Source organism: Rhinolophus hipposideros (genome assembly GCF_964194185.1).
Source record: "Rhinolophus hipposideros genome assembly, chromosome: 5".
Taxonomy (NCBI): domain Eukaryota; kingdom Metazoa; phylum Chordata; class Mammalia; order Chiroptera; family Rhinolophidae; genus Rhinolophus; species Rhinolophus hipposideros.
Genome location: NC_138051.1, coordinates 51729418 through 51750619, shown reverse-complemented (window position 1 = coordinate 51750619; position 21202 = coordinate 51729418). Strand labels below are relative to the sequence as shown.

Genomic DNA, 21202 nt, shown 5'->3' with positions numbered 1-21202 from the left:
ATGTACAATAGATAAATGTTAATAAGGGAAACTGAGGGAGGGGTATATGGAAATTCTGTGTACCATCTTTGCCACTTTTCCCTAAATATAAAACTACTGTAAAATAAAAGCTTTATTATTTCTATTTTTAAGGGAAGGGGGCACTAAGGTAGTACTTGCAACTTTCCTCCAATCCCTAGAAAAGGGAGGAGACAAATGGGTGATATGGATCTTACTCTGCTCTCCAACCTCACCATCCCCTTGCTACTGCCAATAATATCTGCAAAATCTTATACTGGATTACTGGGGGATGGGGGGTGGAAGGGGGTGGGGAGTAGGAGTCTAAAGCTAGGACTACCATGGGGAAAAACAGTGCCTGAAACCATCTGGTCACTTCACTGAGAGAGCACGGCTTTTATCTGTATATCTCAGGAAGTTATGTATAATTCATGGAATGTCTATAGAGAAATGACTGAATGGTGTCACCTTTCCAAATTACCACTGGGAGTTTGGCAAGTAAACATTGTTTCTTGGATTAAAATGTTCATCAATCATCATTAATAGCCAATGTGTACATAAAGCATACATACATGTACCCAAGTGTATAGGTATATGTGTGTGTGTGTTTTATCAATTATTTTGTGACACAGGGTAAAGAAAGGAAAACCTATTATTAAATGAGAACAGCTAGGTAGTACTTCAAAGAACTAAAGGCTACAGGGTCTTAATCATTAAATACTACAATTACCTACATGGGAATTAAAACAAAATACTAGCATTAAGCCACTTGTTCTTACACAAGCTAGGAAATCTTTGGTCCCAACTTTGACGACCTTGGTTTAGTGTTGGACCATAAGAAATCATATTAGCTGGAACATATACCAAATCAAGGTACCCACATGCTATGGACTAAACTTGTCCCCTCAAAATTCTTCTATTGAAATCCTAACCCTCAGTACCTCTGAGTGTCACTATATATGAAGTAATTAAGGTTCATTCAATAATGTCGTATGAGTGGGCCCGATCCAGCCTGACTGGTGTCCTTCCTTTGTAAGAGGAGGTAATCTGGACACACACAGAGTTGCAGAGAAAAGACCATGAAAGGACACAGTAGGAAGGTGGCCATCTGCAAACCAAGGAGAGAACAATCTCCAGAACTAGAAGAAAACAGATTTCTGTTGCTTAAGCCACCCAGTCTGTGGTATTTTGTTATGGCAGCCCTAGCAAGCAAATATACCATGCAACCAACAATTCCTGAGTATCTTAAATGTGTTAGATTGTCCCAAATATTGTAAATACAAAGATGAATAAGATATAGGCCTATCCTTAATAAGTTACAGTCTAGCAGTCAGGGAGACATATCAGTAGGTAATTAAAATACAAATTAAGTGTTATGATAGAGGTATGCATTGAAACAAATTAGGGTAGAACTTAATTCAATTCTGAAGGGGAGGGTATACCAGGGATTGTTTTTCAGAAAGAACAAAAGTAAAAAGTAAAATGGGAAGAAATGAGACTTCATTACCCCATTTTCCATGGCAGAGATTCTTTGAATGAACTACACACGTAATGATGAAGTACACCTGCAAATGTATAAAAGACAACATAGGATCTTGTGATAGGCAACATATAATGTTCAAAGATGCCATTCCACTTCAAACAACTATTTGTCTAGAATTATTATTAGGAACAGAAAGGGGAAATAAGATGACTTCTTCGGATACTTTTCAGTATATGGAAACTAGACAAAGTTTCATGGAATTATAAAATTTCCCTCAGAATTCATTGCAATTTAATAATGGAGGGAGAAATCTGCATTACAAGAACAAAAGCCCTATGTTCCCCTTTAACCTTGATGCTAAGCTCCCTACCTCTCTCATCAGGCAATATAGTCTCAACTTCATTACCCTTCAGTGGGAGAGAAGAACTGTAAGCTATAATATACTTGAAAGTTAAAACAGAATAAAGATCCATCCCAAAACATTTCTAGAAATGAATAATCAGCAATATAAAATGAGGTACATAATAAAAAATGAGCCTACAACATGCATTCCAAAATCTGTTTTTAGGCATGATTTCACATGAAGGCGTGATGGAATGTTCACTATATTCTCAAATGACACAAAGCTGAAAAGGGGATGACGTGTAAACTGAATAACAAAATCAGGACCTGAAGACAAAAGCTTAGAATTATTAGCAAAATCATTTAAAAATAAAAACTTTAATAAATATAAAGTACTATCACTAAGTTTACCTTACATACTAATACAGACATATGGGAAGAATTTTTTAAAATGTTTTTCACTAAACAATTTGCTGAAGTCACTAACGGGATAATATTCAGAGAAATTTACTCACAAATGCTGCAAGTTGTAATTTTGATCTAACTATAAATATGATACAGCCATCTTTTTTCACATTCAAATAATAAAGTTTTCTGGTCTGAATTTATCAACATTTCAAGACTTTTTTCATCTGGTCGCTTTTGTAACAGTAGAATGGAGTAAAGTGAGTTCTAGCATCTTCCCTCACAGCAATACTCACCCTCACAAGAATTATTCTCTAGATATAACCCCAAAACGTGAACAAAGAAATCCATCCCGCACCGCCAAAACTAGTAACATGAAAAGTAAGATGTATGACAATAACACAAAGCATAGGAGGGAAATAAATAGAAGTAGATTGTTATAAGTTTCTTATACATAAAATAGTCTGTATTCCTTGAAGGCAGACTCTGGAAAGTTCAAGATGCATAGTGTAAATCCTAGAACAACCACAGAAGATAAAAAAGTAAAACAAGAATAGCTAGTAAGCCAACAGTGGAAATAAAATGTAATGTCCAAAAAAAGAAGGAAAAAAAACACACAAAAAAAACCCTCAAGCCTAAAGGGAAAAGGAAAAAACAGGAACAGAACAGCTGGGACAAATAAAAAACAAAGAGCAAGATGATAGATTAAAATTCAACCATATCAAAACAAGGTGTTATTGGCATAAAAATAGACTGGAGAGTCCAGAAATAGACACATACATATCATCAAATGATTTTCAACAAGACTGCCAAGATAATAGGGAAGGAACAGTCTTTTCAACGAATGGTGTTTTAGTACAACTTGTGAGCCATGTGGAAAAAAATCTCAACCCCTACCTCACACCAGACACAAAAATTAACTCAAAAAGGATCACAAACTTAAACCTAAAAGCTAAAACTATTATTAAACTTCTAAAAGAAACATAGCAGAAAATTTATGTGCTCATACCATGTGCAAAGACTTTGCAGAACACAAAAAAGCACTAACCATTTTTTAAAAATTGATAAACTGGATTTCATCAAAATGAAAACCTTCTGCTCTTCAGAAATACCACTAAGAAAACAAAAAGACAAGCTAGTGAGTTAAATACAAAGAAAATTACATATACACATAAATAATTTATATGTACCAGGGGTGCCAAAAAAACTATACAAGTGGACACTTTGGTCAGCGTTGTTCAAACAGTAGTTCGCCATAATCAGAAGCGTCTGGACGCAGATAGTAACCTCTTTGAGCACCTCTTGTAATTGCAGAAGTCAAGCGTGACTTGTATTCATCTTTTGTTTTCAGTATATATTGAGTATTATGATTTTAATAGTTTTTTCTTTCTTAAAATGTGTATACATGTTTTGGGCACCCCCGTCTAGAAACTCACACACACACTACTTGAATCCAGAATATACTCATATCGAATACTATGTTGTACGTATAAAACTAATGTAATACTGTATATCAACTATACTTAAAAATTAAAAATAAAATGCAATAGGGAAAACATTTGAAGAGCAAAACAACCTAGACACAAAAGAGTAATTAATACTATATAATCCTATTTATATGAAATCTAGAACAAACAAAACTAACCCATAATGTTAAAAATCAGATCAGTGGTTGCCTGGGGCAGGAAATGGGGTAACTGGTAGCAAAAGAGAAAGAAAGAACTTTCTAGGGTGATGGAATGGAATGTTTTATGTCCTGATTGGGGTGCTGGTTCCATGGATATATAGATTTGCCAAAACTCATACTGTATAGTAAAATGTGTGGCTTATGTTGTATATAGATTATGCTACAATTAAATTGATTTTTAAAATACGTTCCAAACAGAAAATCTAGAACACACAGAAAAAGCACATAGAAATTATGTCCCCACTAATCACACCATTCAAACAAAACAATACCATCCCTCCGTCTGTTTTAACAAAAGCCATGCCTACTTGGAGACAAAAATACACCTTACCATTTTCCTTAAAGGCAATAGAGTGGTTAAGCCCCTAAATTTCGGAATTCCGTTCTCAAGTAACTCAAAACCTACTGACGGGTACAGGTGGATGGCTCAGATGGTTAGAGTGCGAGCTCTCAACAACAGGGTTGCCAGTTTGATTCCCGCATGGGATGGTGGGCTGCGCCCCCTGCAACTAAGATTGAGAGCAGCAACGGGACTTGGAGCTGAGCTGCGCCCTCCACAACTAGACTGAGGGACAACGACTTGATTTGGAGCTGATAGGCGTGGAGGGACGCACTGTTCCCCAATATTCCACAATAAAAAAGTTTTTAACCAGATGGGGGCCAAACTTTAATTTTAATCATGTACCACGTGATAGGATGCAATGAAAAGAACAAGGCATCACTTAAGATCCAAAGCAAGGTTGTGGTAACAAACTAAATAAAAATAAAACAGAAAACTAATATGGAAAGATGGCAGCTGCCCTGAAAATGCAGGATCTAATGGGGTGAGCAAAACTGCCCAAGGAAACAATTTCTCCTTGAATGAAATCCAACAAGTTTTAGATAAAAGTTGTTTTTGCTGTGTCTATCTGCGTGATTTAGGTCAAAATATGTAACCTGGAGAACATGAGCTAAAGAGTAGGTTCTAAAGAATGAGAACAAGAGTCATAAGAGAAAAACCGGGAAGAGTTATTGACATTTTAATGATTCAAAGGTAAAGGCATACTGAAAACTGGATCAGAGAGAACATTTCTGGATAGAGAGCACACCCATAATATGAATTTAACTATGAGGACGAGAAAAAAATAATTTAAATCATGTAGATTCTGCTTGCTATTCTGTTCGATGATTAATAGCCCAGAAAGAACACAAAATTATACTATGTTACTGTTCCCTGGTCTCACTTCCCATGCGCCTCTCATGATAGGAGCATCTTGCTGTGCTGTCAGATTCTAATGTTTAGCCGTCAATTTCTTTTCCCTACAATATGGACCATAAACACAGACTACTACTTCATCTGGTGTTTAACAATGAAATGTGATTTGTTCCAATACTAAAGGAAAAACAGAGTATACTGAATTTTGAGATGGTATGTCTGTGTTTTACATTTTATGGGCAACTTTAGGGGATTTCCAAGATTATTCTGACTAACTGACATTTTTGTCTTCCGTGGATCTGTGTATTCAGACAGCAAAGTGAAAATCCTTGTGGCAAGAAACAAAAATAGCAAGCTGTTAAAACAAATCTAGGATACTAGTTTGGGGAAACCAAGAGTTTATTATCCTGTATGCTATATAAGCCACTTTATTCAACAAATCCTTTTTTTTGGCTACCAGTCACTGCTCAAGGTAATAAGAAGATAGTTATGATGCTATTCTGTTCCCCAAAATTTCTTATTCTAGATCAATATAGTAATCCTAACCCTAATGTGATACATGTTAAGTCCAGCCTACACACATTTACTTGTATACTTTTCGGGCGATCTTCAGAATTTTGGCTTCAGGTAGTTTCTTCCAGATAATCAGTGAGTTCTTCTACATAATCAAAAAAAGAGGCAACTGAGGTTAGTAAACACGATGAGAGAGAAAAGAAAACATTTTTTAAACTGAAGGTTGCTCAAGGTAAAAGAAGATGAGTGAAAAGTAAGCCCAGGCCTTAGAACTGCTATCCAGAACTGCTTTCTATGAGGACAAATACCGATTCACACTGGAATAAAATGAGTAAGTCCAAGAGTCTAAGAAGAGGTTTTCAGAAAGACCAACTCAGCTACGGCAAACAGGCTCAATACAAGTTAGGTTATCCCAACTTCGTCCATCCCATGCATCTGGGATCAGAGCAGGGTCTAGAAGTGTCACTCAGGTAACAGAAATTAATTCCACAGTAGCTTATTATTTTAGAAAATACAGTATCACTATATCAACTAACATTTATTACTCATTGGTTTCATTCAATAAATATTTATTGACAGCCTATTAATAAGCTGGCCACTGTCCTAGGCACTGGGATCAGCCATGAATAGGATACAGAAAGTCTTGCTCTACTGCAGATTACATTCACATGAGGACAAACAAAGCACAAGTAGACAATCAATCAAAATCATTTTAGAGAGAAATATGTGCTATTAAGGAAATTAAACAAATGGTGAAGGCTGACCATCAACAGCCTCCTTACTAAGAAGCTCAAATCCTGTATCACGAGAAGGAACCAGCCACCAGTCAGCCAAGCCACAAAGTCCTAGAGGAAGAGCTTTCCTGGCAAAGGAAACAGGAAGATCACGTGGCAGGAAGAGGTCTAATGTGCAAAGAACAGAAAGAAGAGAGTGGCAGAGAAAGATGGTAGACAATGGGATCAGAGGTGGTCAAGGGCCAGATCAGTTAGGGCCTGTAAGGAACTATGTGCCATGTTTTTATTTTGTTTTGTCTTCACTAAAAAGGAGGATCTCCAGGGAACTAAGGATTATGGAAGTTTAGAGACTTGCCTAAGGTCTGACACAAACATCTGGATCTTAATTGTTATAAAAGATGCTGGATTTGATCTCTTTTTAAAAACTAAATGTATAGAGCATTCATGTATTCATTCACAACTTCAGTTCCCATGATTTTATTTTTACATAAGATTATCACATTACTCAACCACAATTTCTTCTATTTACCAGGGAGATTTTCAGAACCTAACCACCACAGTGGGAGAACGCTCAAGTTCTAATAAAATGTAATAACTATGAGATAAGAAAAGGAATAAATACTATGGGGAAACGGAAGAGCTACTGATTCTGGAGGAGAAACCTCACAGAAGTTTCAGCGCTGGTCCTTAAAAGTAAGATTTCCTCAAGTGGAGAATAAGAATAAAGGCATTATCAGAGTAAAGACAGGCAGAAAGATGGTTATGAAAACAAAATGGCCAGTTTTATCCAGTATTGTATGTAGTTCTTTAAAGAACTGTGATTGCATAGAAAATAGAATCGAATCCACGAAACTAAATTACATTCTGTAGATGTTCTACAAAAATCTTGTACCACTTAATTCACATAAGACTACTTTGTATTAAAAAAGCATAGCTGTTAAAGTAGACTTAGGCTTTGTAAAGTGAATCTTTTCACCAAATATATGAAAAATGTATTTACTCACATATTTAAATATGATTTTATCAGTAAAAGTTGGGAAGAGGGCCCAGTTCCTATCAATAATGTAACTTGTTTCTGGTAAAATTGTTATATTGATCAAAAGCAAAAGTTCACAACGTGTTTAAACATGGTAACTTATACACATATCTTTATCTCAAATTTCCTTGCAATCCCCACTAAATTGATAATTAAGGAAAAAAATATTTAATCTACCAAAAAAAAAAAAAGGAGCTAATAGTAAGAGATAGCAACAAAATCCTATCATCTGATTGACGACTCCAAAAAGAGAACAAAGGAAAAATTAACTAAGTTATCAAAATTAATACAAGAATATTTCCTTAAACGGAAGACCATAAGCCCTTGTCACCTTTGTCCCCAGAGACTACCGTTTCCATCCACTCCACTCCAGCTACAACTTCCGGGCTTTTTATTCAGTCTGCCCAGAATGCTTGTCCCCCAGATGCCCACAAGGCTCTCTCCTTCACTTCCTTTAGGTCTATGCTCAAATGTTTCCTTAACCATGAGACCATTCCTGACCACCTTATATTTAAAAACTAATCCCACCCTGTTCTCTTCTTTTTCCAGTTCAGCTAGTTCCATAATCACCATCTGTAAAATTTACCTGTTTTCCCATTAGAGCCAAGTCTTTGTTTTCATTAGTACTATGTGCCCCAGAGCTTAGAACGCATAGCTGGCATTCAATAAATACAAACTGAATTGCTATTTAAGAAAATCTAAAATTGTGATACAACTATACTGGAAGAGAGGATGAAGAGAGTAGTGTGAACTCCTTTTCCATAAGCAGTCAAAAAAGCTAATGCAGTTCTCAAACTTTATGACTTGTGAACCCCTTTCTACTCTTAAAAATAACTGAGGAACCCAAATAGCTTTTAGTACCGGGTTATAATTATTGATACAGTATGAGAAAATAAAGTTGATAAGTGCTTAAAAATGTATTATTTAAAAATAGCAATAGTAAACCTAGTATATTCTAATGTAAGTAACATTTTATGAATATATTTTCCCCCAAAATTGAGAAGACTGGCAATGTAATACATTTTTACAAACCTCTTTAATGCCTGGCTTAATAGAAGAAAACCAGATTCTTCTACCTGCTTCTGTATTCAATCTATCTATTAAGAAAATCCAGCTCCACACGAGTATGTAGTTGGAAAAAAGCCAAATATTTTTAATAACCTTTTCAGGTAAATGTGGATATTATTCTTCCTTGATACTATGTCAAAACTTAGTAAGTGTAATTTTGTAAAGGTTAGTTGCAATGTGGAAACTGAAACCGTTATCAATAAAACTTTTCATACCATTTCATTAAAAAACTACTAATCTATCTTATACTTAAGTAGATCTTTCACCCACAGCATGATTTTGTAATATCATGCATTGCTCAATTGAAAAAAGCTGGCCCACCAAGTTATGCATATCTTCCAAACACTGACACATTTTATTATACAATAGCAAAAAAATAATAATAAAAAAACCGCATTTGTTAATATCACCCTCAATACTGTCAGGAAGGTCCTGAGAAGCTGCCAAGCTCATAGGGGCAGATAATGTTTTCCAAAATTATAATTTTCCCTTGAAAGCCTGAACTTTATCTTGGCAATAAACTGTCAGTTGTTTTTCCTGAAGTGACGGGCTCACTTCATCTATTTTTGAGAAAATATGTACAAATACCCAAGTTTAAATAACTACTTTGTCATTCTTTCACGTAAAAGCAGTATTCCACGAAAAAAAGCAACTAGTTTGCTAGTCCAGCTCTCAAGTCAATCACACAAGTATTTTTCAAAATAAGCATCATACTTCGGTATGCGGCAGAAGGGCCTATAACATTCTTCCCATTTTGTCACATGAAATATCAAAAAGACATGTACTCAAGGATCAAGATTAATAAAATTAACATTTTACTGCTTCATAAAGGATATTCTTAAATGAAACCTTTTTTCCTGTAAATGTGTGGATATCAAGAATATAATGACTATTAGTACAGTTTTTTGCCACTGTCTTGACATGCACTGCAGGGCCAGAAGTTTTACCCATCACTGTTTGTACCATCAGACAAATGTCAACATAGTTACTTACTGTTACTTACTGAACTTACTGTTACTATAAAATAATTTCAATCTAGCAGACCTTCTGAAACATCTGAAGACCCCCTTCAAAAATCCACTGACAACATGTACTCTGCAGATACATATAAAATATTAAGAGGAGATACATCACCAGGGGAAAGAAGTAAGTAGCAGGAAGACAGGAACAGCAAGAAGACTTATTTTTCCCTGTACACCCTTTGTACCTTGTGAATTTGGTACCCTTTGTATGCATTAGTATCACCTTAAATAATTTTTTAAAAACAAAAAAACGGACATCAAAAGTGGATAAGTAGACATATAAGCATACTATTTACAAATATGAAGGTAAATACCAGAAAAGAAAATTTTAAGAGCTGAAAGTGTTTCCGCTTAGGAAGTAGAACTAGATCAGGAGAGGTTGTCTAGGGGACTGCTGTTTTTCAGTATAAGTCTTTTGGAACTAACTTTTAAAACCATGTACAGATATTAATTGGGTCAAAAATAAAAATCATTCAAAATATTGCCTGGAAAAACACTTATACCATAGGTTTAAAAGATAAATGAATAAAGGAAATACTCATGAACTGGTGAGAGAATGGGTATGAAGTATACCAAGATGTAAAAGTAACTGCCTGGAAGTTTCCACTCATTTAGAAATATTATTCTACATTGTAATAAAACATTTTCATTAAAAATCAACAATTTCCTTCAGCCCAGAATGTCTGATGATTTAGTTAAGTGTGTAAACAGTTAAGTATTTAAACCTTAAGTGTTTTTTTTAACAGTTGTATTAAAACCCTTCCACCTACAAAAACCACACACACACTCACACACACACACCCCTCACAAAGTAACACTAAGTAAAATAATCTTATTTTTTCCTTCTATTTCATTTGATCACAATTAAGATCAAATCAGAGTCATTTATTTGAAAAATAAAATAGAATAAAATAGTTGCTTTGTGGTAAACATAATAAACTGCTAACTTACATAGCTACTTCATAGACAAAATCTTCATAGAAATATAAACCCACTATCAAAATCTAATTTAAATTTAGTTTCTCAGAGGATGTTCTGATCCAGGAAAGAAGAGATTACTGCTATATATAAGTAGATAACTCAAAAGTAAGTTGTATTCCCCACTGAAAGGAACCAGGGCTCCTTGGAGAACAGCCGATTCCAGGATTCTAACAGGATTATGACAGAAAGTATCAAGATGAGCTTAGAACATCTTGAAGGAAACACTAAACAAACAAAAAACATGACAGTATGTCAAAAAGACATAGGAGCAAGGGTGAAGAGGCTTCCACTGAACAAACCTGAGACAATTTGAGCATAAAAATAAATAAAAGCAGTAATGAACCCATTAATCCATTGAGTAAAACAGGAAGTATGTAAGTCCATAGTGGTAATACATAGATAAAAGGATGTTGCTTCCTACAATAGTATGCTTACTGATAAGTTAAAGGAGATGGAGGAGTTAAAAAATAACCATTTTGCAACCATCAAAGTAAAGGTCAGTATAGGCAAGAAAGATCAATGAATGTTAAATCCAGGAGGGAAATTTAATAAGGATACAGAAGATCTGATTGGAAGCAGAATACCTGTACTATGTTAAAGTTATCTCCACAGATTGCTCATTAGGTGCAAGGGGAAAAATAATAACTGTGAAGAAACCAGACAATACCATGGCCAGGTAATTAAAAATTAACATCACCAGTGAGGGGCAGACTGATGACATGTACTTCCACATCATACCCTGAGAAGGATATAAAATCCCTGGCTGATGATATATAACCTGAACCTAATTACGAGGAAACATCAGACAAATCCAAATTGAGGAATATTCTATAAAATATATAGCCTACATACTTCAAAAATGTTAATGTAATGAAAGAGAAAGGCTAAGGCACTATTTCAAATTAAAGGCAACTATGATACAACAACTAAATGCAATTTGCAATCCTAGACTGGAGCCTATGGGGAAAATGATATAAAGGAACAAATGCTATTATTGGGACAAATTGGCAAAACAGGAATAGGGGCTATACATTAGATAAAGGTACAGTTTTATCAATGTTAAATTTCCCGAATTTAGTAACTACTGATAACGCAAGAGAATACAGTGAAAATTTAGAGACGAATGGTCATAAAATATGCAATTTACTCTGAAGTCAGTCAGAAAAGAGAGAAAGAGAAAGTAAATATGATAAAATGTTAAACACTGGTAAATCTGAGTGAAGAGTATTTAAAAGTTCTCAGTGCTATTTTCTACTTTTCTGCACGTTTGAAATTACTTCAAAATAAAAAGTTTAATAAAGGCAAATTTATTTTGGTGATGTTAAAAGATGGTGAAAACAAGTGATTTCTTCCAATGCCCTACGGCACATCCCGAATAAAGGAAATGACTAGAACAGTGACACAGACTGGCACGTAAGAAATTCCATGTAGAATTTCTTAAAATTTGTAATTTTCCTAGAAAAGGAAAAATATTTTTTAAGAAACCACATAAACACCACTATGCTGATCCTGCATACCCTCAGGAAAACACAAAAACCTATGATTTCATGTTATTCCAGTCCACCCTAAAGGGCTCTTCCTTCCTCCATCAAACCATCAGCTCCTCAGAGGCAAGCCTAAAGGTCCTGCTCTTTGTTATAACTCAAGCAGACACAGTGTCTGAAATATAACACTCATATTTGTTGGAAAAATGCTGGTATAAATTATTTTAAATACATTTCTAAATGTGAACATTTTCAAACCTCACAAAAGCAGAGAACAATATTATTAATAGCCATATACCTATCACCCCAACTCAACAATTATCAAGCTTATGCCACACTTGCTTCATCTAACTGATCTCCCTCACCCCTTTCTGGCTCTGAAGTATTTTTAAACAAATACAAGACATCTTATTCCTCTTCCTCAATCTTCAGTCTCCATCTCTAAAAATATGGGCGTTTTCTTACATAAACATAATGCCATTATCATCCCTAACAAAATTAACAGTAATTCCTTGATATCATCTAACACCCATCCACATTTAAATTTCCCCCAAAGTGTTTCAAAAATACCGTTTTACAATTGATTTGAGTAAGGATTTAAACAAGTCAACACAGTACATCTGACTGCTACACGTAAAATATAGTTCACCTTTCTTTTTACATTGTCTATCAGCAATTATGAAAAGGTTTAACAGACAAACCAAACAGTTTTCACTTTTAGATTCTCCAGAATCAAACTCAATTTAATGCATTTGCTGTTCTCTTTGTCTGCAGACTCTTCCTCCAGATTGTCACTATGGCTGATTCTTTCTAGTCATTGATCGCAAATCAAATATTTCCTCTAAAAAGAGGCCCTCTCTAACCACTCAATCCATAGTAGAGCTCCACTTCCATTCCTTCTCCATTACATAGTCCTATTTTCTCAAGGCACTAACCACTACCTAAAACTATTCTGTTTATTATCCGTTTCCCCCAGCTAGTATTCACTCCACTAAGTGCAGAGTGCCTTCTTCACTGAAGACCAAGAACAATGCCAAGAACACGAGATATTCAATAAATGCTTACCAAGTGACTAAATGATAATGCAGTACCTCTATTAAAAATGTAAGCTCAGTAATATTTGTTTTTAAACATTTGTCGCTCACTCCTCGAGTAATGGTTTAGAATACCTGCAGAAACCTGGGCCAGCTATTTGCAAGAATCTGGGATACAGGAAAGAAAGAACAGAGGTGCGTGGCATTCAAATGTAATTCTGGACTTTTACTGAACAGTGATCACGGGTTTCTGAAAGAAAAATGATTCAGGATGATTTAAACAGCATTATCAAGAGTAAAATAAAGTTTCATTTTTTAGTATCATATAAGAGCTATTAAATCATGAGTAATATCTTCAGTGGGACAGAACCATTACCTGGACCAACAAACATGGCTTCATCATAGTTTTCTTTTTCTAATGTACAGTATGTATCATGAAGGAATTTATACTCTCAGTATAGCATTTCTTTCTGGAGATTGGATCATGATGAATACAATAAACAACAGAAACACCTAACTAAAAATACAAATCATTAAATTTAAGACCTAGGGACAACTAGTTATCTATCCGACACTTCTCATTTAAAAGTTGAGAAAGATCTGAAGCCCAGGATGGTTATCAATAGTTACAGATCTAATGACTAGCAAGCAAAGCTAGATCTAAAATCCAGATCTCCTGACTCTAGCCCCATACTCTTTAGCCCTATACTCTTTCATAACATGTCACCAATAGAATATTAATGTCAAGTTATAACATACTTTAATTACTACCATTTTTAGTATTGTCACCCCCGCCCCCATTGAAATCCTAGCCCACCGGGGTAAAAGTCAAAACAGAAGCACATATAATTATGCTCTAAGTAAATCATGTTACAGAAACTCTTCTTTGATAATAAAAGAAACATCTAAAAAAATCTAATTTGATTCAGTGAGATTTTTATTCCACATTTTAAAGTAAAAATGACTATTTAGGAATATTTGCTGACTATACCTTTGTTTTAGACATGTAGTAAATTGCCATCCATGTATTTTAAAACATCACTATAGCTATTTTTCAATTATCTGTAGAAATAAAGTACTGAAGTAAAATTTGTCAAGTATAATGTATTTTTCACCAAAATGAGATTATATCCTTCTTCAAAAACCAACTCCGGTGACAGAACTAACATGCAAGTGACCAACAGACACCAAACAAAAGGAAAAAAGTGATGGAAGAATCCACACGTATAACATAGAGCACCCTGATGAACAAGGAGAGACTCTTTCTAGTTTTTCATAGAATATTGTTCAGACCGACTCATAAATAAGCTCACTGGTTCTTAGACTACTACTCTGTATCTTAGGCAGCAAACAAATGAGCAAGAGAGATGTCATTTGTCCTAAGTTAAATGACTAGACAGATGAACGTAAAATAATACAAGGCTTTAAAAAAAAATTTTGTTTTTAATTCTTTTTCAAGTAAAGGGCTTCTTTCTCACCCTGTTTTGTCTCACCAGCAAGGACTGTTTAGAAAGAGACTGTTTATTTAGGACATGAAAATTTTTACTGAAATACATAGAGTAACAAACTATCGAAATGTAGATCTTCACCCTTATAAAGGTAAGTAAAACCAGTATTATAGAACTTCTATGTAATATTTAAATTACATTGTAACATTTGAAAGCAATGACACAAACAAAAGTGGGAAAGGAAATAGAACTTTAGCTTTTCCCCAGTCTGTTCTTTTTGGTTGAAGATGTCCCTAAAACAAGGAAATTAAACATAAAATGACAAATGAAATAAAGTTTGGATTAAGTTAGGTTCAATAGGTATAAGAACTATAAAGTCTACGTTAGCTGGCATCTTACCACTCCAGAGTCCTAAATTCATACTGCACATAAATCAAGAAACAGGAAAGCATACAATACAATGGAGTCGTTCCACACTGCAAACATGAACAAATTAAATGAACACCCTATATACTTCCTGGTGTTTTTTAAACGTTAAAACTTAGACTTGCGTTAAGAAGTATCTGTAAAGATCTATTATAACCTACTTAACAACTACTGTGAAAACCCTCTATTTCTGCCGTATAGAACAGCTATTTCCACTACAGCATTGCCACTGATTGATAAATTATCTAAGGAGAATAAGAATATCAAGCTGTTTTTTTTTTTAATGACCAAGCCAACTCTACAGAAAATCTAACGCGTCTGTGTTGCTGCTGTTCCGGGGACGTTCCCCTGATCACATAAGAAGGCAACTCCCCAACCGTGAAGGCGGACTTAGCGCCCTCCAACACCCCGGGTGCGGGTTACCTTCATCACTCCATTGTCAAATCGCACACCCACGCCTCGGTCCTCAGCCCCCATCCGAAGACTCTAGGTAGAGTCGAAAAAGAAATCCCCTTACCCACATTCCCTTACTGTGTGGGGTGTGGGTGTGTCTGCAGACGAACGCTTCGCTCAAACCCAACTAGATCTTCTGCGGAGACGCAGACCCTAAGTCATTACGCAGCCAGCAATCCCCGGCCGGTCGCCGACCCCGGCCATCCGCGGCCGCAGCCCTTCCTCTTTCTCCCCTCCAGGCCGGCCCCTCCCCCGTTGCGCGCACGCGCGGCCTCCAATCGATCCCCTCCCCCCGGCCCCTCACCTTAATCATTAGCCACCCTCTCTTCCCAGGGTCCTGGAGTCACTGGCCCAGGAAGGCAGACAGGAGATATAAGGGCGGAAAAGGATGTGTCGAGAGCCAATGATCTGCGCCTCAGATCTCGGCCTAATAGGCCCCTATAGTCAAGAGCAGCGTCTGTCACCGCCACCAAAACTGTACGAGCTGCAGCGCCTGGTTCGGCCCAGCTCACCCGGCTTGGGTTCCGATGCCTCACTTGGTCCCACAGGAACTCCTTCCCCGAAGCTGGGGGCGTTTCTTTGCTGCACAGACAGAAAACCTCGCCACCGTCGCCGCCACTACTGCTGTTCTGCCGCTACCGTCGCCGCCGCCGCCTTACCAATCCCTCCTCTCCCAAGCAAGCACGACACTCCGAGGCTTTACGACAATTCGGAAAGTGAGAGCGCTGTAGCCTTCACGCCTCTATTAACATCTGTTTGTTTCTGCGCTTGCTCAGATTCTAGTGTCTCGCTGCCCCGCCCCTTCCTTCCCGGCCCTCCCCCTTTGTGCTCGCTTTATCGGTCTGTTCTTGAAGCTGAATGGTGTCCTAAAGGTTGTTACAGTATTTTATTTTCCTTGGTGATTGTGCGTTCGGTATTTAAGCAAAACACTGACTACATAAGTCTTAGCTAATTTTTTCGTAACTAAAAATTACAACTAACTACAGAATTATTGACCATGCTTACGGTACAATTAAACAAAAACATCATGGTTTAGTGTTAAACGACAAATGATACCCAAATCATACTCGCTGATGACAAAGATCATGGCACCTAACTGTTAAGATGAATCTGCTTCCAGAATCAGATCAAAAGTGGTCATAGATATCCTGGGAACTGGCTGTGCAATCACACACGCCTCCTTATTTTATAAAAATCAGTAGACAGCAAAAGTTTCATTATGTGCATTAGGAGGATGCAGGCTTTGGAGTCTGACTTCTTTTCAAATCCCAGTGATACCAATTAGCTGTCTGATGTATTAGTCTTTTATAAATCTATTTCCAAAAAATAAATGTCAAGTATACCTCAATTTAGAAAAAGCATATATAAAACAAAAAATTCTCAATTTCCTCCTCTATAAATTGAGATATTATTTATCTCAAAGGGTTTTTTTGTGACATAAAATGCATTTTATATAATGCTTCAGACATTTACCAATTGTTTAATAAATATTAATTCCTTTTGTCATCAACTTTTTCTCAATACCTCTTCTTTTGTTCACTCATGTTCTCCATTTTGTTCAGTGAAGAAAATATTTTAAAAAATAAGAAGAAAGGATAGCAGATTGTGTGCAGAAACGAGAAGAGCACTGTACTAGGATTTTTCCTCAATCCTCTTTTCTCACTCTAAATGTAAAATTCTGTCTGGACTTCTCATCTACTGCCATGGTTTTAACTGTTATCAACTCTTAACTTCTCAGAGTTGCACATTTCCAGACTTACTGTTCCTATATTTCTAGATCTAACATTTTTTCTAAAGCTCTTGACAGCTTTTCTAAAGCTGTTCTCCTCAATAAAGTAGGCTCTAGCCACATATAGTTGTTGAGCATGTGAAATGTAGCTGGTACATATTGAGGAATGCTATAAAGTGAAAACCATATATATTCAATTTTAAAGATACAATATAAACATTGTAAAAATCTCAATAATTGTTAACGTTGATTACATATTGAAATAATATTTTGGATATATTGGGTTAAATCAGTGATTCCAAGCCTGGATGATTTTTCCCCTCCCCTTGGGACATTCAGCAATATCTGGAGACATTTTGGTTCTCACAACTTAGGGTGGGGTGTGTGTAGCTACTGGCATCTACTAACAAGAGGCCCAGGGATGCTGCTAAACATCCTACAATGCACAGGATAGCTCTCCACAATAAACAATCACCTGGCCCAAAATGTTAATAGCACAATTGAGAAACCCCAGGGTTAAATAAAATATACTATTAAAATTAATTTTACCTGTTTCTTTCACTTTTTAAAAAATGGCTACTAGAAATTACATTTGTAGCTCACATTATATATCTATTGGACGGCACAGACTGATCTAAAATATATGACTGTTTGTTATATATGTCATTTCCACTTTAATCTCCCACAAGCATCTCTATCATGCCATAAATAAATAAATAAATTAATTAATTAATTAATTAATTAATGTAGGTATATTGTATTTACACCAGATCCATCTCAGCCTTTCTTGCCTCAGTCAACAGGACCAAGTTATCTAACGAGAAACCCTAAGGTCATCTTTGATTACTCCCTCTTCCTCACTCTCTACCTCTAATCAATCCATTATATAAGTCCTTCCATGTCTGCCTCTCAAATATCTCAAATATCAAAAATCAACCCATTTCTCTCCATACTCTGCACTAGTATAGGTCTTTAGTATTCTGTTTAACAAACATTTATCAAGTACTTAGAATGTGCTAGACATTGTGCTGGGCACTGTGAGTACTAAATAAATAATCACTGCCTTACTTGCAGTGTTTTATGAGACCCAGAAAGCAAATCTATTATTTACACTACCATGTGGAAGGGATAGCATGGTGTAATAGTGCTCTGAGAATACAACGGTAGAACACAGTAGTCAAACTAACAGGATATTTAAAGTGATGTTTAAACTAAATTTTGCAACATTAATAAAGATAGTTAAATAAAACAACTAGAGGGCATTCCAGGCAGAAAGATCATCACATGCTAAGGTACAGAATCCTGTACCTGAAACAGCATGAAGCAAGTTCTCTACTAGGAGCTACTGAATGTATCATGGGGAAATTATCAAGAGTTGCGAGAAAAAAAGTAGATAGAAATGGACTAACTTAAGTAAGATTGTCTTTGCTAGGATAAGGTGTTAGAACAATTTTATACTTAAAATAATGGGCGCCATTAAAGGAAATCAATCAGAGCAATAATAGATTTGATATTAGAGATCCTATTTATAAACCAAATAGAGTGTGGATTGGAGAGGAGCAAGAGTAAAGGGGTGAAGACCAGTTGGAATGGCAGGTAAAAGTGAGGAGGGTGGTGGAAATGAGAATGAGAAGGCACAGATTCAAGAGATAAGAAGACTTAATAACTAATTGGGTATATGGGGTGGTAGTGCCATTTAATAAAGAAACACAGGCTTGCAAAACCCAACTTTTTGGGTTTGGGACTTTTGGTTGGGGGCAGCATGAGGAAAAAGGTTCAGAGAAAAGAAACAACCACTCCTTTATTGGGCAAGTTGAGTTTGAGGTATCTAATATTTACTCAAAGCAAAGATTCCAGTAAGCTATTGGATATATGGGTCTGGAGCTCAGAAAAGAGGTCTGGACTGAAGACAGAGACTTGGACTCTAACTTATATGTGATAGCTGAATTGAAATTTTTGAATAAAGTCACCCAGAGTATAAGTGGGAAGAGACAGATATCTGGGGAAGACTGATATTTTAAGAGTCGAAGAATGAAAAGAAGTTCCAGAAGGATATGGATGGGCCAGAGCAAAGGGAGAAAAACCAAGAGAAGTAGGAAATAGGCCAAGTAAGAAAAAGAGTTTCAGTATCAAAGTGGGTTATCAACAACATGAAATGTCCATTAATTTGGCAATAAGGATATCTGTAAACAAGAGCAGTTTCAGCAAGTGTCCTATATTTTAGAGCAGGTTTTCAGCTGGGTGATTTTGACCCACAGGGGTTATTTAACAATATCCACAGATATTTTGGGTTGTCACCACTGGGAAGATGCTACTAGCATCTAGTGAATATAGGTCAGGGATGCTGTTAAACATCCTGCAATGCACAGAACAGCCCCTCACAACAAAGAATTATCTGGTCCAAAATGCCAATAACATTAAGTTGAGAAACCCTGGCTTAGAAAGGACTGAGCAGTGTAGTTAGACAATGACCAGTACTTTTCATGAAATTGGTAGTAAATGGAAAAAGATAGGACACATATCTAGAAGGATAGAAATGAAGGGAAAAGCGTCAGCATAAAAAGAGAGATGAAACATAATGAAAATAAAGGATGCTCAATGGAGGCACAGGAAATGGGATTCAAAGCTCAGATGGAAGAATTAGCCTTGGGTAGAAGAAAGGAGAGTCCTTTCATTGAAACAGGTGAGGAGGAGGAGGAAGTGATTGTACAAATGAATTAAGTGTGTTAGCTTAAGGGGGAACATTGAGGACTTGGCTCATTGAATGACCTTGATTTCTCTGTGAAATGTGAGGTAAGGCCATCTGCTAAGATAACAGGTTTTTGAAATGGCTGGGTGGAGAGTAATTAGGAGATTTTAAAAATCAGAATAGTCACTAACATGATGGCAGGATGGTTATTAGATGAGCAACAAATCAAAGGTGGGAAGCCCAGAGCAGAAAAGGCGTGAGACTGAGAAAACAGGTGAAATGAGGTTGTATTTAGGGGCATAATGGTAGATTATTGGGGTGGGAGATAGCTCTCACCTGAATTACATACAATAATTTCTTGATTTCTATGCTCCAGCTCCCACCACTATCACCATACCACTCCCGATTTAACCTTAAACCACTATCAGAATATGGCAGAAACTGCTTGGGACACTAAGTTGCTTAAAATCCTTCAACGACTCTCCATCACTATCAGCATAAAGACGTAAGTCCTTAGCTTGGCAAATAAAGCTCTTCAAAATTCAGACTCTGCAGTGCTATTTCATACCAGCCCTTCACACCCTGTTCCCTGCCCCTGCGCTTAGACTTCTCAAATTTCTTGTAATTCTCCAGAAAACAATGTACTGTTCCAATATCTCCCTGCTTTTTCACCTACTATTCCTTCTATCTCAAAATACCCTCCCCTTCTCCTCCTCATCCCTCACCCCTGCTTTATCTGCTTAGCAAACTATTATCTAGTCCTCAAAGCCCTCCTCCATGGAGCATTTCCTTACCTCTCTCCCCCACTCCCACGATAGAGCTAATAATCACTTCCACTTTTATACCCTCTTCAATCTTTGTATATACTTTTATTATAAGTATTATAATTATTTAAATACATACCTGTCTTTTCCAGAAAACTAACGTCAAAAAAATACTATATAATGTCCTTCTCTCTTTAGTAGAAAAATATCACTCAATAAATATTTATTGAACTGATTGAATACGGAGATTGGGGTTCTACTCTCAGTTTTGCCACTGAGAAACCATAAATCCTTGATCTTAATAAAATCACTTGAACTCTTCCAAAAATTAATTTTACTCACCTGTGGAAAGATCAGGGTTATCCAACATATATTTCAAACTAAATTCTGCCTTCCTGAAACTGCAGCAAAATGTTTACCAAATTAGCCTGCAACATGGGTCAGCAGTACCTAGCTAGCTGGTAGGCAGGAATTTGAGGAGCTTGCTGTAAACATGCAAATACTGAGTGGAATTAATGGGTCACCTGCAATAAATGGTAAAAAGGAAAATGTCTCCAGATTACCAAGGTCAGAGGAAAAGACTGGTATGCCCACCATCCATTGCATACTTCACAACTGTATAAAATTTGCTAGGTGAGAGTAACTGAATATGTGGACAGCTTTGTGGGCTCTTTGGAAGAAAATGAAGCAGTTTGGAGTTTAATGCAATGAT

General features: G+C 36.3%; 1 protein-coding gene across 6 annotated transcripts in view; it reads right to left on the bottom strand.

The window, feature by feature from the left end:
- RNF111 (ring finger protein 111) overlaps positions 1-16026 on the bottom strand; it is an 82584-nt gene extending 66558 nt beyond the window's left edge. For 3 of the 6 annotated variants that reach the window (XM_081050010.1, XM_081050012.1, XM_081050014.1), the window contains exon 1: positions 15613-16026. The gene's annotated coding sequence lies outside the window, so the exon portion shown is untranslated. The remainder of the gene's footprint in view (positions 1-15612) is intronic. The other 3 variants (XM_081050011.1, XM_081050013.1, XM_081050015.1) reach the window with 2 other exon arrangements.
- Between the last annotated feature and the right edge of the window lie 5176 nt (positions 16027-21202).